The following is a 17657-nucleotide window of genomic DNA, read 5'->3' on the forward strand; positions in this document are numbered from 1 at the left end:
TTCCACAATAGAAAGTAATTTACAACACACAAACGCAAAGAACACTATATGTCTCGTTTTCAACTCGGCCGTCATGCAAATGACATATAGCGCGGAAAAACGTGAACATGCTGTGTGTTAGCGTCGTACACTTCATACTAGGCAAGGAGCTAGCACACCACAATCCCGCGACAGCCGCTAATGAGACCAAGACGGGAGCATATGTCTGTGAACGCGCAAACCCTAAGCCACTCTGCTCCTCCGCCACCCCCGCTGCAAGGCTGCACACTCGTTTCATGCACAGCACACCAAACACACATTCAGCGCTGAACAGTGGGCGGTCGACGCAGTTGCATTTACATGACTTGCAGCGAGCAGCACATGCCTCGATGTCCGTTAAGCAAAGTCGGACACGGCGACGCCACATCGCGGTTCGCAGAACTTCGCTGCCGAGGCGCTAGGCCACTTCGATATGGTGGCTAGATAACTTCGATATTTCAATTGTCACCACCGCCGGGTTCTCAAGAAAGCACGGGTCACACAACGCAGATTCTGTAGTGCCAGAGCTCATCGAGGCCAAAGCCGCATTGCCGCACCGCCACTACTCACGGCTTTCCGCCAAGTAACACAGAACCTACAACCAACACACAAGCAACGCACGCACGATTACATGAGCAATGTTGAACAACGCGCGGTCCAGAGAACGATCACGCCGAGGACGAACACGCCACGGCGTCGCTCGGCGCCAGCATCGCGCCTTCTCAAAAATCCCTAAACGATGCTGTCCCTAGGCACCTAGGATCAGGTCACTTGAGGGATTTTTGTACGACAAATAGACGCACGCGGTCTATAAGGGGATGTTGCACTAGCGTGTAAAAACGGACACGGACAGGAACGTAAAAAAAGACACAACATCAACTCGCTTTATTCTATAGCGTTCGGTGTGTCTTTGTTCATGTTCCTGTCCGTGTCCCTTTCCACGCGCCAGTGCAATGTCCCCTTATACATATACGACTCTGCCTATAGGCACCACGGAGGAGGTTTCTTAGCGCGTGTTGTATGCATTTGTCCTCTAGATGGATGGATGGATAAAACTTTATTGGATCTATTTAAATGTGGTTGTGCCCCTAGACGTCCGGGAGCCCCCTCGCCGACATCTCTAGGCAAGCACGGTCCACCAGCCAGAGCTGGTCATCCGAGCAAGTGACCCGAAGAGCGGCCTCCCACGAGGAAAAGGAAGGGTTGGGAATAGGCTCTACCGCCATGGGCGTGGGGCAGCTCCACAAACAGTGGAAAAGATCTGCCCGGGGCGCTCGGCAGGTGGTACATTGTGGAAATGTGCCAGATAGGGAGAAATAAATGCTTTGGTCTGGATCTGGCGCCAGATTGAACTCTGATGGGCGGTAAGGGAATGATGAGGGGGAGGCAAATCTCGCCTACCATCCCTGTAATACGTGGTAACCTGGTGGTAGGTGCAGATCCCCTCTCCTGGTTTTTCCATGGGGTTGGGTGAGTGGTCGTCCAGGGTCCGGAGGGAAAGACCTCGGACATGCGCATTAACGCGCTCGTTCTCGGGGACACACTCATTAAGAGCGTTGCTCATGCCCAGGTACCCACGTGATAGTCACCTGGTGGGGAAGCGAAGAAATGTTTTGCAAAATGTGTGTGACCGTAGGTGCTACGCCTTGAAGGAAGTAACGGTATGCACTTTGGGAATCGGTGCAGATTTCTGTAATGGTAGAATCCGCAGCCGCATGCGCCACTGCTAGGGCTAATGCGACCCTCTCAGCCACATTGGTGCGCGCTGTATTAATCGAGGCAGAGCTGTTAATGCGTCCTTCCTCCGTCATGGCAGCGGCCGTGACCGTTCCTTTGAGCGGACCGACCGCGGCGTCGACATAAAGGACGTCTTCGCGATTTTGGTAACGTCGGGCGTAGTTATCAGCCCGCGCCTTACGTCGACCCGGATAGCGGTGCGAATTCATGTTTCGTGGCAACGGTTTGAGTTACATGTTAGCTGCGAGTCTTACAGGAATAGGGAACCACGGCTCTTTCTATCGTGATCGTGCCGCTTGGCTCACATCCCAGAGTTCGGAGTAGGTTTCGCGCAGTGGGTGTTCGGGTGAGGCACAGAAGCTGATTACTCCTCTGCGCCTCTATGTTTTTCTGGACGGTATTATAGAGACCAGTCTGTAGGAGGCGGGTAGTGTTAGCGCGCATCGGCAGCCTCAGTGCGGTCTTAACCGCCCGCCTGATTAGACGATTAGCCTGATCCATTTGTTTTTGAGTGAGGTGGTGATACAGGCGGTAGTAGGCAAGGCGACTGGCCACTAAAGCTTCAATCATTTGCATGGTGTCCTTTTCAGACAGGCCATTATTGCGTGACGTAATCCGGCGAACCAGTCCTGAGATTTGTTTTATTTGCTTATCGAGGAGGCTCAGTGTAAAACTTGGATCTAGGTTAGATTGGAAGTGCAGACCCAGTATCCTGATTCTATGCACCTTAGGCACTTGTTGACCGTGTATGAACAGGTGTATGCCTGGGTCGCATTTGTGGGGTTTAATAGTGAGCAATTCGGACTTTTCTGGCGAGCAGAAGAGCCCCATTATGCCAACATGCCGTTCGATAACGTTGATAGCTGTTTGTAGGACATCTTGGGCCTCCCCAATAGAGCCTAAGTTCGGAGCGTGACGCATGCATTTCCCCGCCGGCTGGCAGGGCCTGTGTGGTGTATTGTCGAGAAGCATCACTTCCAACTCACTGTCTTAATCTAAAGCATTCCTTTATTCGTATCCGTTTGTTTCATATAGTGTTTGATCCGCATAGTATGGTTGAGTGCTTTGTTTTCCTTTCGCGTCAAATAAAGGCCGAGCACGTTGCGTGACCCCTATTTTGGTGTCTCTCTCTTGCCGCTGCGTATTAGGGTAGATCACATAGTGAAGAAATATACGAGCACGGACTCAGTATACCCCGGCCTTTCGAAAGAACAAGCGAAGCATATGCTGCCAGAAGTTTGTAGAACCTATTATCGACAATGAATAGGCTCAGAGGCTGGCGTCGCACAACGGCTGGTAAAGAATACCGGCTCACTTCCCGCAGTAACAATGAGATACGCGCACTGCCCCTGGCAGTAGCACGCTTCCAGACAATGCGGCCAGCTTGCACCATTGTAACAAACGACGCGGTTCATGACTACTTCTCTCGAGCGTCAGCGCCTGCGCGAGCTGCTGCCACCGCCCGATTCCAGCGCTCGCCGCATCGCAATGCAAGGCGTTCCGAGTTTTCCCAGGCTGTACGGGTGTTCTGTGGCTGTACAAGTTGATTTTTTATTCTATGGCTGTACCTTCAGAGGCAAAGATTTGACTGGTGTAGCAGAAGTCGCTGTAGTGCTAAATTTAGAGTCACAAGTTGCCGTCTGGACGCAATTATATTAGCGGCAACGGGGACACCAAAGCTAGAACCCGGACTGGTCCATGGGTTGGGGCTCGCCGAGGCCTGCACGTGCCAGGGGATGTTCGCATAAAATATTAGCTGTTTGCGGACAAGCGATCTGGCACGCGCACCGTTTGCCAACCGTCTGCACGCAGGCGCGAGTACAAGCAGGTGCCAGAGAGAAAATTTTGGGGCATTTGCTCCTTAAATCTCTTTGCCTAGGTACTACGAAGGAGAGGTTTCTTTGTTCGTTTTGTATGCGTTTGTACCTAGACATGATTGGCATTGGGGAGAGTAGTAGAGATATGGTAGAGAGGCCTCTGGCTCACCTGCGCTGCCGTTTGTAGCTGGTCTGTAGCCAAACGTAGCCGTTTGACTGACCTGCTGTTCTGTGCGCCGTAATCAGTTGGGCCGGCGTTGCGCGTACCCGGTGGTTCGAACGGGTGCGTTGCGTTCACCCAAATAGGCAACTAATACTGATTTGGCTTGGCTCCCGTTGGATTTTTAAAAGGCAGCGTTAGTGCGCTTTGGACATTTCTTGGATTTCTTGTGAGCGACTGTGAAACAGGGTGTAACCTTTCTCTATGGTGAAACCTTTACGAGGTGTTTCTGCGTTGTATTTTCGATTTAAGTGGCCTTCACTGCCGTGGTTAGTTTGTTTGGCTGGTTAGTACATGTGCAAACGCTCTTTTGTGATGTTCTGGAGTTGTGGAAGGTCGTCGCCCCTATTGCAAGTACTTGCGTTGTCGCGACATCATTCGAACACTACGCGGCGTGCACGCCGATGGCCGCGCCACTGGTGGCGGCCTTGCGCAGAACGCATGGGAGAGGAGCGAGCCGCGCGCCGTAGCACGCCGTAGTTTGTTGCGTCGCTGATAGTGCTTCTCCGTCTTATTTGTGTTTTCAGAGCAAAATAAGCAACACCCTTCGCATGTGTGGGATGGCCAAAGCTTCCGAAGAATGTCGAAGAAGAATTGTTGCAGGGTGGGGGGGCTCAAATACCGGCGAAAACGTGCCGGTGATACGGTTCTAATTATTCCCCGCAAAGCCTCATCAGCAGGAGCAACGGTGGCAATGGATCGTAGCTTCGGCGCGAAATTTCTTGTTCTCATCCTTTCCTTTGTCGCTTCGGTGTTTTTTTCTTTTTTATCATTATTTTTTTACTCAATTGTAGTTAGACGGGTAAGCGACGAAGTTCGTCTGCAGTGCAACCTGCGGTTGAAAGGCATTTCGCTAAAGTTCGGAATGCCGTTTGCCGCTTATATTGTTTTCCGCTTCTTTACCGCGTTGGGCTAGCTAGGCAGCACGACTGCATGAGCGCATTGTTTTGCATGTTAAAGCTACAGAAGTTTGCAAGAACTGAAATTGTTAGTTTTATGTGGCCCGGTAAATCCTCGCACCAGCTGTCGCGCACTTCATGTTTTTACATTTATTTTATGCGTGGCTTCGCCCATGTTTAACTGTTGCTAGTTGCTTCATGCATAACTCTTGATTCTTTTGAGCTGCGAGGTTTTCACCCTGCCTCGTTTGTAAAGGGTATAAATCACGCTGTGTCTTATCGGAATGACACCAAGCAAGTGCTTCTTTAACAGCTTTATTCATTTCGCCCGAGGGCACCTTAGATATTGTGGTTTTTTGGGAAATGTGTTTAGAAAATAGGTCGCTCAGGGCGAGAATTGCTAATAGTTACTGCATATGGTATTTTTGTTCTATTTTTCGCTGATCCATTTTTCGCTGAGTAGTTCGCGTCACATCATCATACCTTGATGCTGTCTGAGCAGACTTAACACGCCGAGTGATTTGTTTGTTTCACGACGTAGTCGCTTCTTGCAAGTGAATTTTGCACTCAGCTGAATTATTTCTTATTATGATTACGCCGCATAGGACTAAACCCGGCCTTGCCGCCAGCGCTGTATCTAATTTGACTGGCGCTGCTCTGCCTTTAAATATATCATGTGGCCATTCTCTCTAGTAACATTTAAAAAAAGTACTGCAATGTTAGTCACACTATAGCTTTGTACGTTTCCAAGCAGTTCCCTTAGGGAATTTAAAATTGCAAAAACTGCAGCGCGAACGGCAGTTCAACGGCGGTACAGCGCTAACACGCGCTTTTATTAACCCGTGCGTTTGGTGGCTTCGTTGACTATAGTGTACGCGTTTCTATCAATAAATTCGCAATTATTCTACTTCAGGCGACTTTCACTACACTTATTCGGCGGCGTCACGTGTATTCATCGGCAGAAAAATCACAACGGTATATGCAGACATCGCACCGTGCGGATTTGTTATCTAAGTCTGCACTAACGACGGGTGCTTATTATTGAGGTACAGTTAGGTAGTTAGGTAGTTCTACCCTTGCAGCATTACGGCAAGGGTAGAACTAAAGAAGAAAAAAAAACGGTCGAGACATCGCATTAGTCAACAAAATTTGTCGGCTAGTTTACATGAGCTCCACTTCATGTAAATGGTCTTCATGGCGTTTGTCTGCGGGACGCACCTGGCGCGTATGTGGACCATGTTGCCCCAAACACCGGTAACACCTTGTTCATACCCGCTCCCACAAAGGTCTGCGTCTTCCCTACAGCTGTCACCGCAGAAGAAGCAGTCTGGCGCCCGAACCAAGGAGAAATCGCAGCCGCGAACTTCAGTCACCCTTGCTGCAAAGCGTTGTCGTCTGCTACTGCTCCCACGCGTATTGTTGGAAGCGCCCGCTAGGTGGCTATCAGTGGCGCCTCTATAGGCGGTGCACGCGGCCTGGAGCAGAAACAAGTGCTATAACCTACCCCGGTGGTCGTGTAGGCGTCAGCTCTCGAAGTATTGGGCAATGCACGGTGGGAGCCCGTTTTATCTGCGGATGCGTGCTTGCACCAACTCGTGACGAAACTGATCATTCGGGACCTATGAAAGCAGTGCTGTGTTGTTTTTGTTCCCTGCTTAGTTCGCCTGTTTACATACTCGCCTGAATGTGTGCTATTGTGATTTGTAAGTTTTCCCCCGTCGGTCTGTACCAGATACCTCGCATTCAGCTGCTTGTCACCTGTGGTCGTTTTATAACTTTGCTGCAAAATTTTGTCCTTAAGTCGAATAAACTTGGGAAGGAAATCGTGAAGCTTTACTCCCGGAAAGCGCTTGTACGTCCATAGAATTTACAGTTCAAATGCAACACATATCCTCATATAAATTTTAGAAGAATTTATGATTTCAGTAAATTGAAATTGCAGTTAAACAGAATTCAATAACTTGAAGATTTCTATATGCACACCAAATAAGTTCTGCAAAGTAAAACGGTTTGTTACATTAAAGTTCAATATATGGAGGTCTAATTGTACAAAATTGATTGATATAGGGGTTGAGTGGATACAGGGTGTGCATATTCACACGCCTGCTCCCTTAGTCAGTCGTTACGTGCCGGTCTACTTGGACAATAAACCAAGCAACAATGTTAATGTTTTCGAACTGTTCATATATCGGGAGCACACCAAGAAGGTGATCTAAAACCTCCAGGCATATGGTGACTTTCTGTTCCAAAAGAAAAAAAAGTAATAGTAATAATGTGTACAGTGGCATAGCAGAGTAAACAAACAAAAAAGCTGACTTTTTAAGGCAATGCTACATTTTTTTTCCTAATTACAGCAGCCGTGCAAGGTGTTCTAGATCAGTTACAATATTTGAAAATTCATTGTGATGGGCCAGTCTGTTTCCCTTAGTGTTATAATGGCCTCATATTCTTGTGAAGTTAATCATATTACTCCTGTATCCTTACCACATTGAACTCCTGAAATGTTTTATCCTGGCCACTCCTCCTCATCCACCATGCTTCTTCTGCTTAATAGTTCTCAAGGCAATTATATTGCCCTCCTCTCCCTATTATTAAGGCAAAGAAACAGATCCACATGGCCATCACAAACTAATTTTCACTTGCACATGCCCTGACGTTCAAAACATTGCAGTTGAGCTAGAAGCTAGAGGGAAGCTAGAATTAGCACTAGTGAAATGTGAAGGTTGTTAGCAAAGGTGCCCACAGTGTGTGAGGCCACAGTTTATGCGAAGATAAAAGTTTTGAGAAAAATTATATAAATTTTGCAGTTGATATTGTTGTTTTATTAATGCTGCTCTTGCTTTAGTTATCTTTTTTTTTTGTCACCATATGTGTTAAATGTCACAGCATTTGATATTATAGCATTGACATATATCAGTGGGGGGGGGGGGGGTCCTCATCTGGATAGTTCATTTCTAATGCATACACTTTGTATGGCTTGTTCGCGTTGCCAACACCTACTGTATTACTTTGCAATTAAAACCTTCACAATTGTTTTTCACACAAAAATAAAACAAGCAGTCTAAAAAAGTTCCTTTGTATCATGCAATATAGCGCTCCTCTCACCTAAAGCTGTATGTTCTCGAGACACAAGTAAACAGCTACATGTTAGCTGCAAAACCTCTTAAATTTGCAACAATATCGAATATATTGAGACAAAAAAAAATACCTTGGTGAACATATTGCTGCAGATGCTGACCAGCACATGAGTAGTGCTTCTTTTATTACAAACATTTAATCACCTTGCAGAGAGTGTCTACCACTTAAATCACAATCATTTTATTGAGATATTTTTGTGTCATTTGCATGTGGCAGAAGCAGGAAATAGTAAGCTGACTCTGCCTTAAAGCAAACATATGCATGAGAGAGCGCTTAAAGCATTACTTGTTCAAACCAAGGCTTTGGTGTCTAGACTTCACGACGAAGAGAGTAAAATGTGAGGTCACTTGCCCTGTATTCTGAAACCATCTATGACTGGAAGCTTCATTCCACTGAGCTGAGCGCAGTGCCACCCCTCGACTGAAGCCGACGCTGTGTTTCACAGTAATTGACATGAAGTTTAATTAAAGCTAAGCAACCACCTCTGTCAAGGAGCGGGGCTGCTGTGCATTTGAATCCAGGTGGAGTGGTGAGTGGAGAATACGGGAGTTGGTCATCTTTACCTATCCTCGAGCTTCTTAAGAGATTTCCTACAACATTTAAGCTCAGCCTTTCTGTTTTCTTACAGCATGGTTATTACAGGTGGTACAAAACATTCCATTGTACAGTTTCTATAATTCTTTGGGAAAACATCCATCACCTCACTAAACAGGAATAGGCTCAATAGGTTCACTGGTATCATCTATAGTGTCTCCATCCAAGACCTATTGCTATTACAAGGCATTGCAGACATTCAGTGACGAAGCCAGAAATTTATTTCAGGGAAGGATTCTCCACTGGCCATTACCACTCCCCCATCACCTCTCTCTCTTGCACTATATAAATGTGTGGAGGGTTTTACATCACACCAAGACAAACTCCTAGCACTCCCCGGACAGGAATGCTTTAGCAATGAGGATGCACATTTTTACGTTGCCAAAACAACTTTGCTTAACTTCTGACAAAAGTTTTTCATTGCTAAGGCATGCAGCCACTATGCTTAAAATTATGCTATCATCCTTGTGCTGTTTTTAAAAATGATTATATTAAAAATAACATTTTGTTTACAAATTGATGTACTTATATAATGTATATTATGACCTAGTTGGTACATTACTTAGGAAAGCGAACTGTGCTAAAAACATGACAGCGCTCTGTCTTGTGTCTTCTTGTTTGCAGCCCAGACTTGTTGCAGCCCAAGTAACAGTGGAGGTCAGCGTTATTTTCTTACCAGGTTTGCTAGTGAGTGGTTCAGCCATGGCTGTGTATGGAAGAGAGCGGGCACTATTTTGCAAGTCGCCTATTACTTAATTGCAGGCAATAGGGGCATGCTGCCCTGACACCTGGCTATTCTAAAGACTGCAGAGCAGCAAGCACAGCACATGCTATGACAGGGTAGGCGAATCTCGGCTAAGGCAACTGGCCACGGCCATCTGGTGTTGAGCGATCGAGCAGTGATGAGACAATCCCCCTATGTTCCATAATTTTTCACTTAACTTCATTCTTGACTCCCTTAATGCGCATCACCACCCTAGCCCCCTTACTTTATCCACCTCCCACTCCCTGGAGCTCTCTGAAACTCTTTTCAGCTAATCACTGTCGCACTTTTCAACATTCATGGGGTTGTTGAATGACACAGCATTCTCTAACATTCCTATATTTATGTTTCTGTGTGGACATCGAAGCCATTCACCTAGCTCCCCTAGTTTGTTGTGGCGGCTTCTTAGCTTCCCTGGTCCAGCACCCCATCCTTGATATAAATTGCCGCGCGCAAATCAACATTCTGTAGGCCTTTCTTTCTTGTCCCGTTTTCTCTCCATTTTTTCATTCTTAGCAGTGTGTACAAACTAGCCTGAGAGCAAGTTCTTCTGAAGTTAATTAACATACTGAAAGTCAGAGTCAATGGAAAGTAAAAGAAGAAAAAAAAGGGGGGGGGGGAGTGTTTTTTATGAGTTTTCTAAACAAGCAAGTTGTAATATAAGTAAGTTGTATAATAGCAAGCACAAAGTATGAAAGAATAAAAAACACATTTGCACTTCTCGTCTGACGAAATTTACTGTGCTTTTACAGAAATGAAAATCATTGAAAAGGAAGTAAGTGTTCACGTTGAGATATGAGCACGTAATCTGTAAGCCTTGTAAGCTTATGTCAAGTAAAACAACATGAAATCCTGAGAGATTGAGCTTCTTAAGTACACGTGTTATAATAGGAACACCAACCTTCTTCAGGATGATAAAAGCACTGTAGATCAAGGTTCTCCACGTAGTGGAAACATTGTTAAATCTGTTAAGATGTGAATGTGGGCAAGTTGGTAACAAATTTCTAACTTGCTAAAGCACACTTAAAAGGAAGAGGTCTGGACACCGACCAAAAATGGTTTAAAAGAGTTATTTACGTTTCGGCTCCCCCACGGGAGCCTTGTTCACAATGAAAGAAGCGGCAGAGCTGGCACCCCTTTTTATGTGCGTCTCAAAACATGATTAAGGCACCTGGCATACATGGGCGGCAGATTGCCTTCGTTGCGATTAAGAGTGTGCGCCGTGGTTTGGATGAGGACAGTAATTTGCTAAAGCACATTACTGTCCTCATCGAACTAATAACTATAGTTTCTTGTACATGTGTCTTGATCACATTCAGCACAACATTATGCATTTTTATCTTTCTTTAATACATTCTGTAGCCCCTCAATGGATTCAAGATGCTAGAAATTTATGTTGAACCACAAAGTGCTTGCCATTAGAAAAGACAAGAAGTCAGTTCCTGTGTTAGAAATATGTATTAGTTAGAGAAAGGCTAAAATTTAGTATGAACATTAGCCATGTTTTGAAGTTTTCATCCTACTCATTTTACAGTTGAAGCTAGCTTGCTTCTCAGGTTACTTGTGCTTAGGATTAAAGCAGATGAATGGCTTGCCGGGGTGTTATCCACAGAAAGTGGTCACTTTTCTCACTCTCACCGTAGTGTTTGGGCTACTGCTGGTACTGTTTGCCGCATAGCAGCCAGTGCAGTGCCACTGAGTGTCGTGTGCCGATGTGCCAGTTTTTCTTAGCATGTGGACACTTCTCCCACGAGTTTCTTCGATGTTGTCTTGACGAGGGCCGAACAGTGAATGAGCCAGTTCATCTTGAAATTTTATAATTGGCGTAGAGTTTCCTTCAAGCATGCTACGAATGTTCCACGCATTTATGATGGCACTTCCAACAAGCAACTCAACGGCTACCTTTCTCTACCACTTGAGTCCTTTTCTAAGGCAGTTGTGGTATAACGTCATTTGTTCGCTATAGTCGACGCCCTTTTTTGCTGCATTGCAATCGAGACCGGCCTGATGTTTCATGATTGGTGCGCCGTCCCTTGTTTTCTTCCCACTGTCCACCAAAGTTGCTTTATATTTGGCGACAGATGTGAGTATCAGAACAGGCCTCTTGTCCATCCACTTCAGTGCCTTCACTCCATTTTTGGACTGAAGTCCGGTAACACTGCCATTTGCAACCTTTACTTCAGTGAGATCTTTTGGCAGCCCTTTCCTCACTGAGCGAACTGTGCCACGAATGAAAGTGTCTTCCTTTAGAAGGCGAAGAGTGAGCGGCAAGCTCATGTAGAAGTTGTCTACGTACAGCGGGCGCACGACTTCCTTGTAATTTTGCAGGAGTTTCAAGCATACATCTTCGGCATGTCCGATGCCAACTGTTCAGTCACACTTTCCGGCATATACATCAACCTTTAGCCTGTAACCGTCTTTGGTACATGCCTTGAACAGCCTGACTCTGTAAGAACGAAAGTCTGCCACGCCATGGCACTATTGTTTCATCTATCACAACCTCCTTTCCCGGCTCAAGCACAGTGGCAAAAACTTTGGTTCAATTTCTCTACCAGAGGATGGATCTTAAAGACATGATCCTGCAACTCTGCAACCAGTTAATTGTCCACAAAATGCCGGAACCTCAAAAGTAGGGAAAAGGCAGCCACAGCTCATATTTTGACGAATGAGTTCAACACCATACAGGTTACTTTTTGCCCAGTAGTGACTCAGATAGGAAGATAAACGAGATTAATACAAATTGGTATTCCAACAAATGCTTTCGTTTGTTGGAGATTGGTTTCCATCCAATTTTTCAACTTTGATTTAGATTTGGGAGTAGGAAGACAGAGGAGACCAATACAAATCAGTATTCGAATAAATGCTTTAATTTCTTGGGCATTGGTTTCCGTCCAATTTTTCAACCATGATTTAGATTTAGGAGTAGTTGACTTCAACACTTGTTGTGTGAACCTGTTTGTTTCACTGACCATCATTTGCCAAATGTCATCCGTAATAAACAGTGAACATAAAGATGGGGCATAACGGCTAGATGGCAACTGAATGATAGTGGGCGGCCTAGAGTGCGGTGTCACACTAGGCGAAGTGGTTGTTGCCGGTGTCCATTTCTCTAGAGATGGGCTGAGGGAAATGAGAGCATCGTATCCTGAATCATTCACCTCAGAATCATCAGTCAGGTCTGACTCTCCATTCGACATGCTGGCTGAGGTCTGTGATGGTTCGTAAACACTATCTCTGTCACTGATTTCACTGTCTGTCCAGTGCTGAACATCTGACACTGAAGCACTTGACTCATCCGCTGGTGATCGCGAAGTTGCTGGTGCATTCTTCTGGCCCAAAACTAAGTTTATTTGTTTCCTCTGCATTGTCCTTGTTTTTTTTTTTTTGCATCCGTAAGGGGCATGAGGATCTATCTATTAGACACGCTGAAAAGTTTGATAGTAGCAAGAAAAATGCAGGTACTTATTCCAACGGCACGTATTTCAAAAACTGCGGCGAAAGTTTGCAAGAAACCCAACTGAGAAATGCGCCGCCACCGGACTCTCCGAAACAAACATGCCACCCCGTGTCAAATGCAATAAAAATATATGTTAGTTGCAATTTCAAACCTCAGATGGCAACACAAGAGCGAGAATTCTTGCGTGTGGGTCACTGGAGAGTCACGCCGCACACAGCATAAAAACGTTTTCATTGAGTGCATCGTGGATTGCCAGTGGGTCATAGCATTTAACATCAGACAAGTAGTCTACTGGCTATCTATAACCTCACACAACAAAAATCGTACCTCTGAGTTCAAGTGTCATAATGTTATCGCAACAGCAAGCAGATGAATGCCCATAACTTTGCTGCTGCGTAGGAGCACAGGCTGTGCTGTGATGTCATTCAGAGTGACACGTGACTTAGATTCAAGGCAGCATCAGTTATTTGTTGAATCTGTTGCTTCAGTGGACTAATTAAAGTTAAGAGAAATAATGAAAAATACAACCCGAATGTCTGGGTGCTTTTGTTTTACTTCGCACTGTAGCAATATGAATTTCCGTTTCGTCTCCTTTTTCCGACGTTTGCACGCGCGCAGAGAACGAAACTATACGTCATTGTCTACTGTGTTCCAGCATTGCGATCATGCTCCTTCATCCCCTCGCGTTTGCCTCAGTGCTGGGGCACTGACTTATACCGCTAATCACGTGTTCTCGTGTAGAGCGCGCATTATCGTCCGCTACAGGAAACGAGACAAGCGCAACAGCTCGCACGACACCGTCACCGGAAGTGTGCCGGTGACGGTGAAAAAAAGAAGACGGCAGGGTATACCCGCCGCGCGACCCCTCGGCTCCGGTATGGGAGAACGCAGTGAAGGAAATTCGCTTACACAGGCGAAACGGGGAAAGTCGAGAGAGTGTTTATATAGGCGGCGACGCTTGCCTCCTGAAATCATGTGTTCGCGGCACTTCAATCATTCTCTCTCTGCTGTTAATGAACCAATATGAAAAATGCTTGCGGTAGAACACTTCTTAGAGGGCACGTAACAACTTTCAGCGTATAACCAAAATGTGTTATGTAGCCTGTGAGGGGCCCTTTAAAACAAACGCGGTAAAAATCGGGTGTACCGTGGGATGTTGTTACAGCTGCGTCGAGCTTCACAGCCCCCTACACAAGCATTGCTGTGAAGCCTGTGGCAGAAATAGAGTTTTATTAAATCAAAGGACTGCATAGAGCGCGCTCTCGTGTTGTGCTACGTGAATTAAATCATTCGTTTCCTGCCTGCACAAACGTCTGCATCTCGAGTGGATTTCGAGCACACCGTATAATAATGTGCAGTTCCGTCGTGCTTCGCAGCACTATACATAAGCACTGCCGTAAAGCTAGTGGCAAAAGTACGATGTTATGAAACCAGATCAATGCATATACCACGCTCTTTTGGTGCGCTGCGTGAATGGAAACATTGCTTGCCTGCCTACACAAACGTTTGCATCTCGAGTTAATATCAAACAAACCATATAATATATGTGCAGTTTTGTCGAGCGCTTCACCGCACTGCATGCAAGCATTGCCGTAAAGCCTGTAGTATAAATAGGGTTTCATGAAGTCAAATGAATGCGCAAACCTCGCACTTGTGGTGTACAAGGTAAACAAAGAATTCGTTGCCATGTCTCCACAGTAGTTGGTCACGTTGATTTGTGTGAGCATATAGGTTCATGTGCCCCATCTACCTCTGTGATGAGAAAATAAGCAAGAATATCAGCTGCTATGTGTCGATGCATATGCTTTTTATTACAAGGTGTAGGAGCAGTACATCTTACTGCATGAGTAAACTACTCATGGAAACAGTACGTTCCTTGAACACTGTAGCTATTTAATAGCCTAGGAAGCGCGCTATATTGGAAGTTGCAATTTTTTTTCTGTTCGCAAAATTCAATAACTCAGTGCTTTTTCTAAAAGCAAATTTCGCAATGATACGTGTGCTGCGTCAGTAAGTTAAGTAGGCAGCACATAATTACGCTAAACCAGAGGAATATCTGCAGGTAGGGATTTATACAAATGTACTGAGTATTTTAAAAAAAATCTTTTCTCAAATGTTTTCAGTGTGGATCCAGTTGCATATGCGCCCAGCGCTGATTTCCAGCGCTTAATTTTTGTTGAACCTTGATGTAACAAAGACGTAACACTCAGCACTCTACTTTGTTACATCAAAAATTTTTTTACAATGGAACACTGCATTCTACTATACGTGCCGCTCATGCGCCCCAAATTTTTGGCCCCTCTAAGGAAGTCACTGTTTTAAGTCACTGTTCTCTAAGTTTCGTCCGAAACTTGAATAACGCTACTTCCAACACTCGTGAAACCAGCAGCCACGTCGGCTTGCCGCCTTTACACCGGCCGCAAATTACTTTTAAAACATGTGGCACGCGCGGGCCGTGTATATGCACTCTGCTGCGCGCGGACAGCCGTATGCACGGGCACGGCCGGGCAAGAGACGTCGCGCGCTCTCCTACCCTAGCGCGCGCTTGATCACGGTACAGTGTACTAGACTATTCTAGTACACTGTAATCACGGGACGTGGACAGCGCGCATAAAGCTGCCATCCTTCTCGGCTCACCCTCGCACCCTTTCATTCGCAATTAACCCCAGCACGTGGGATGCAACGGGGCACTATAATTTTTGTCACACTTGGACTTTAAACCAAACATCAGGGCGATGGTGAAAATTTGCTTAGGGTGTCCAAAAATTGATATCGCAATAATACACTATGGAGAAAGGTATTATGGAAATTATCTGTGGATGGGTCGAAACCCCCTAATTTCCCAAACACGCACCCGTCCACTGGCACGCTGCACACCACGGATCCCGCGCGGCACGCTGCATCATTAAGGCGTATCGTTCTTCTCTAGCTCTATGATCATTTCTGCAGTAGTCACTTGGCGAGAAGCTTAATTTCCAACCTATGCGAAAGTGTCGTACCTGAATTTCGAAAGTACACGGACCATATATATGTTGGCAAAATAATCGGAACTCACTATTTAGACTCGTCAAAATTATACTTAGCTGCTCACTTGAACTCATGAGAATATACTACTCAGCCGAGCTCACTCGGGCTCAAACTCGCCAAAATACTGCTCAGCTGGGCTCACTCAGACTCATGGGATGATCTGAGGGAGTTGACTGATCAGTGAGTTTGCCAGCGTATGATGTGTGCTGAACCACAAACCTGGCTTTCTTGAATAAAAACAGTTGGTCGCTGCAGCATATGGATGCATGCATAAGTGTAATTCAGAGAGCATGGCATTGTAAAGGCTGCCACAGTTACCATGCCATGCTGCAGCTCATTTCAATCATGTCAAATGCAATACCCCTGCCAGCTTTTAGTCAGTCGATCAAATGTGATTGCTATTTATCTCATCACAACACCTCATTTTGCTGCCTAAGGTGAATTTTCCTTGGCATCCATTTTGTTACTCTAACAGGTTACCACTTATCTGTTGCCTATACGAAATTTGAAGTTGTGCACATTTCATGTGGACTCTATGCCAAACTCGTAGTACTGCATGCGTTTTTGCAGTTAGGTCTAGAGTTACAGAATCGCATGTGGGAGTTACTTTAGTTAGCAACTGTAGCTTTGGAACAAACATGTGCATGAGAGGGTGCTTAAGTGTTACCTGTCAAGACTGGGAGCACCAAGGCAACTTGTGCAGTAAAGGCATGGGCAGTACGAGCCCACAGATTTTTTAAGTGTGGCTGAGGTGATGCGTCTAGACTTCACTATGAAGAGAGCCAAATAAAAGGTTGCCTATCCATCATACCTATTCTGGAGCCTTTTCTTGAGCTTTTTTAAAACATTAAGCTCAGCGTGTACACTTTATCACAGCATAATTATTACATGTGATATAAAACATTGTATTGTACAGTTTCTCCAACTCTTCGTGAAGGCATCTATGCATAGATTAAACAGGAATAGGCTCAACGTTGACATATCTCCACAGTAGCATCTCCAGGACCTTGTACTGTCACAATGCATCACAGACATTATTTAAGTGAACTCCAAAAGTGAAGCTCTTCGTTAACATTGACTAAAATTGTATCTTTATATAGCAAAGTGATCATGCATAAATCTGTATGTCATGACAGAACACTTCGTTTCTCACGGACTTTAGTTTACAATTGTTTTCAAGTTCAGGAAAATTGTGCAGTGGGCTAGTTGGTTCGACATACTTAACACTGTTGTGCGGAGTGACGAAGGGACAGGACTTGAGTGAGGAAACAACACACGACACCTGAGCACAAACTATCAACTGGTGATTATCACAAGACAATGATTCTGCTGAAAAGTAGGAACCAAAGGAAAAGAGAAGTCGTGGAAGCATACAACCTCAAGGTGGACCCACAGGGCTCATGTGTCAGCCCGCCATCTATTTCACTCAGCAATAAAGAGATTAGCATAATTGCTGACAATAGAGGGTGTAGGTAGACCGGGAAGAGGACTCCTGTGCATGCGTGTAGGCTTTATGTACGCTTCACTTGCAGAAAAATAAACCAGTTTGTAGTTTGCGCTCAGGTGTCGTGTTGTTTTCTCGCTCAAATCCTGACCCTTCATCGCTCTGCGCAACAGTGTTAACTTTTCAGGTTGTTCACTATGTGATGTAGGAAGGGTAAAATTGATGGGAAATCCCAATATTCTCTGGCATATTGCGAAAAATATGGCCCAAGTCAAGTGTCATTTTAGGCTTCACTGTCCCCTTTTATAGGGCAAATAGTAATAGTTTGAATTCTATGGACGCTGGTTGCTTTTTCTGACTTAACCTAGGCGGTGCTCAGCTCTCAGTTGAAAGGAACAGGTAAACAGGAGGACTTGCCACATAAGCAGGAGGTAGCACTCCACACAGACTTAAGCTTAATATACTGCGTGCTTCCACAGCCCTAGGGGGCTAGTCTGTAAGTGTTGACTAAGTGGACTGTCCATTCCAGTACACGCTGAATGA

Source organism: Dermacentor andersoni, chromosome 1 (genome assembly GCF_023375885.2).
Source record: "Dermacentor andersoni chromosome 1, qqDerAnde1_hic_scaffold, whole genome shotgun sequence".
Classification (NCBI taxonomy): domain Eukaryota; kingdom Metazoa; phylum Arthropoda; class Arachnida; order Ixodida; family Ixodidae; genus Dermacentor; species Dermacentor andersoni.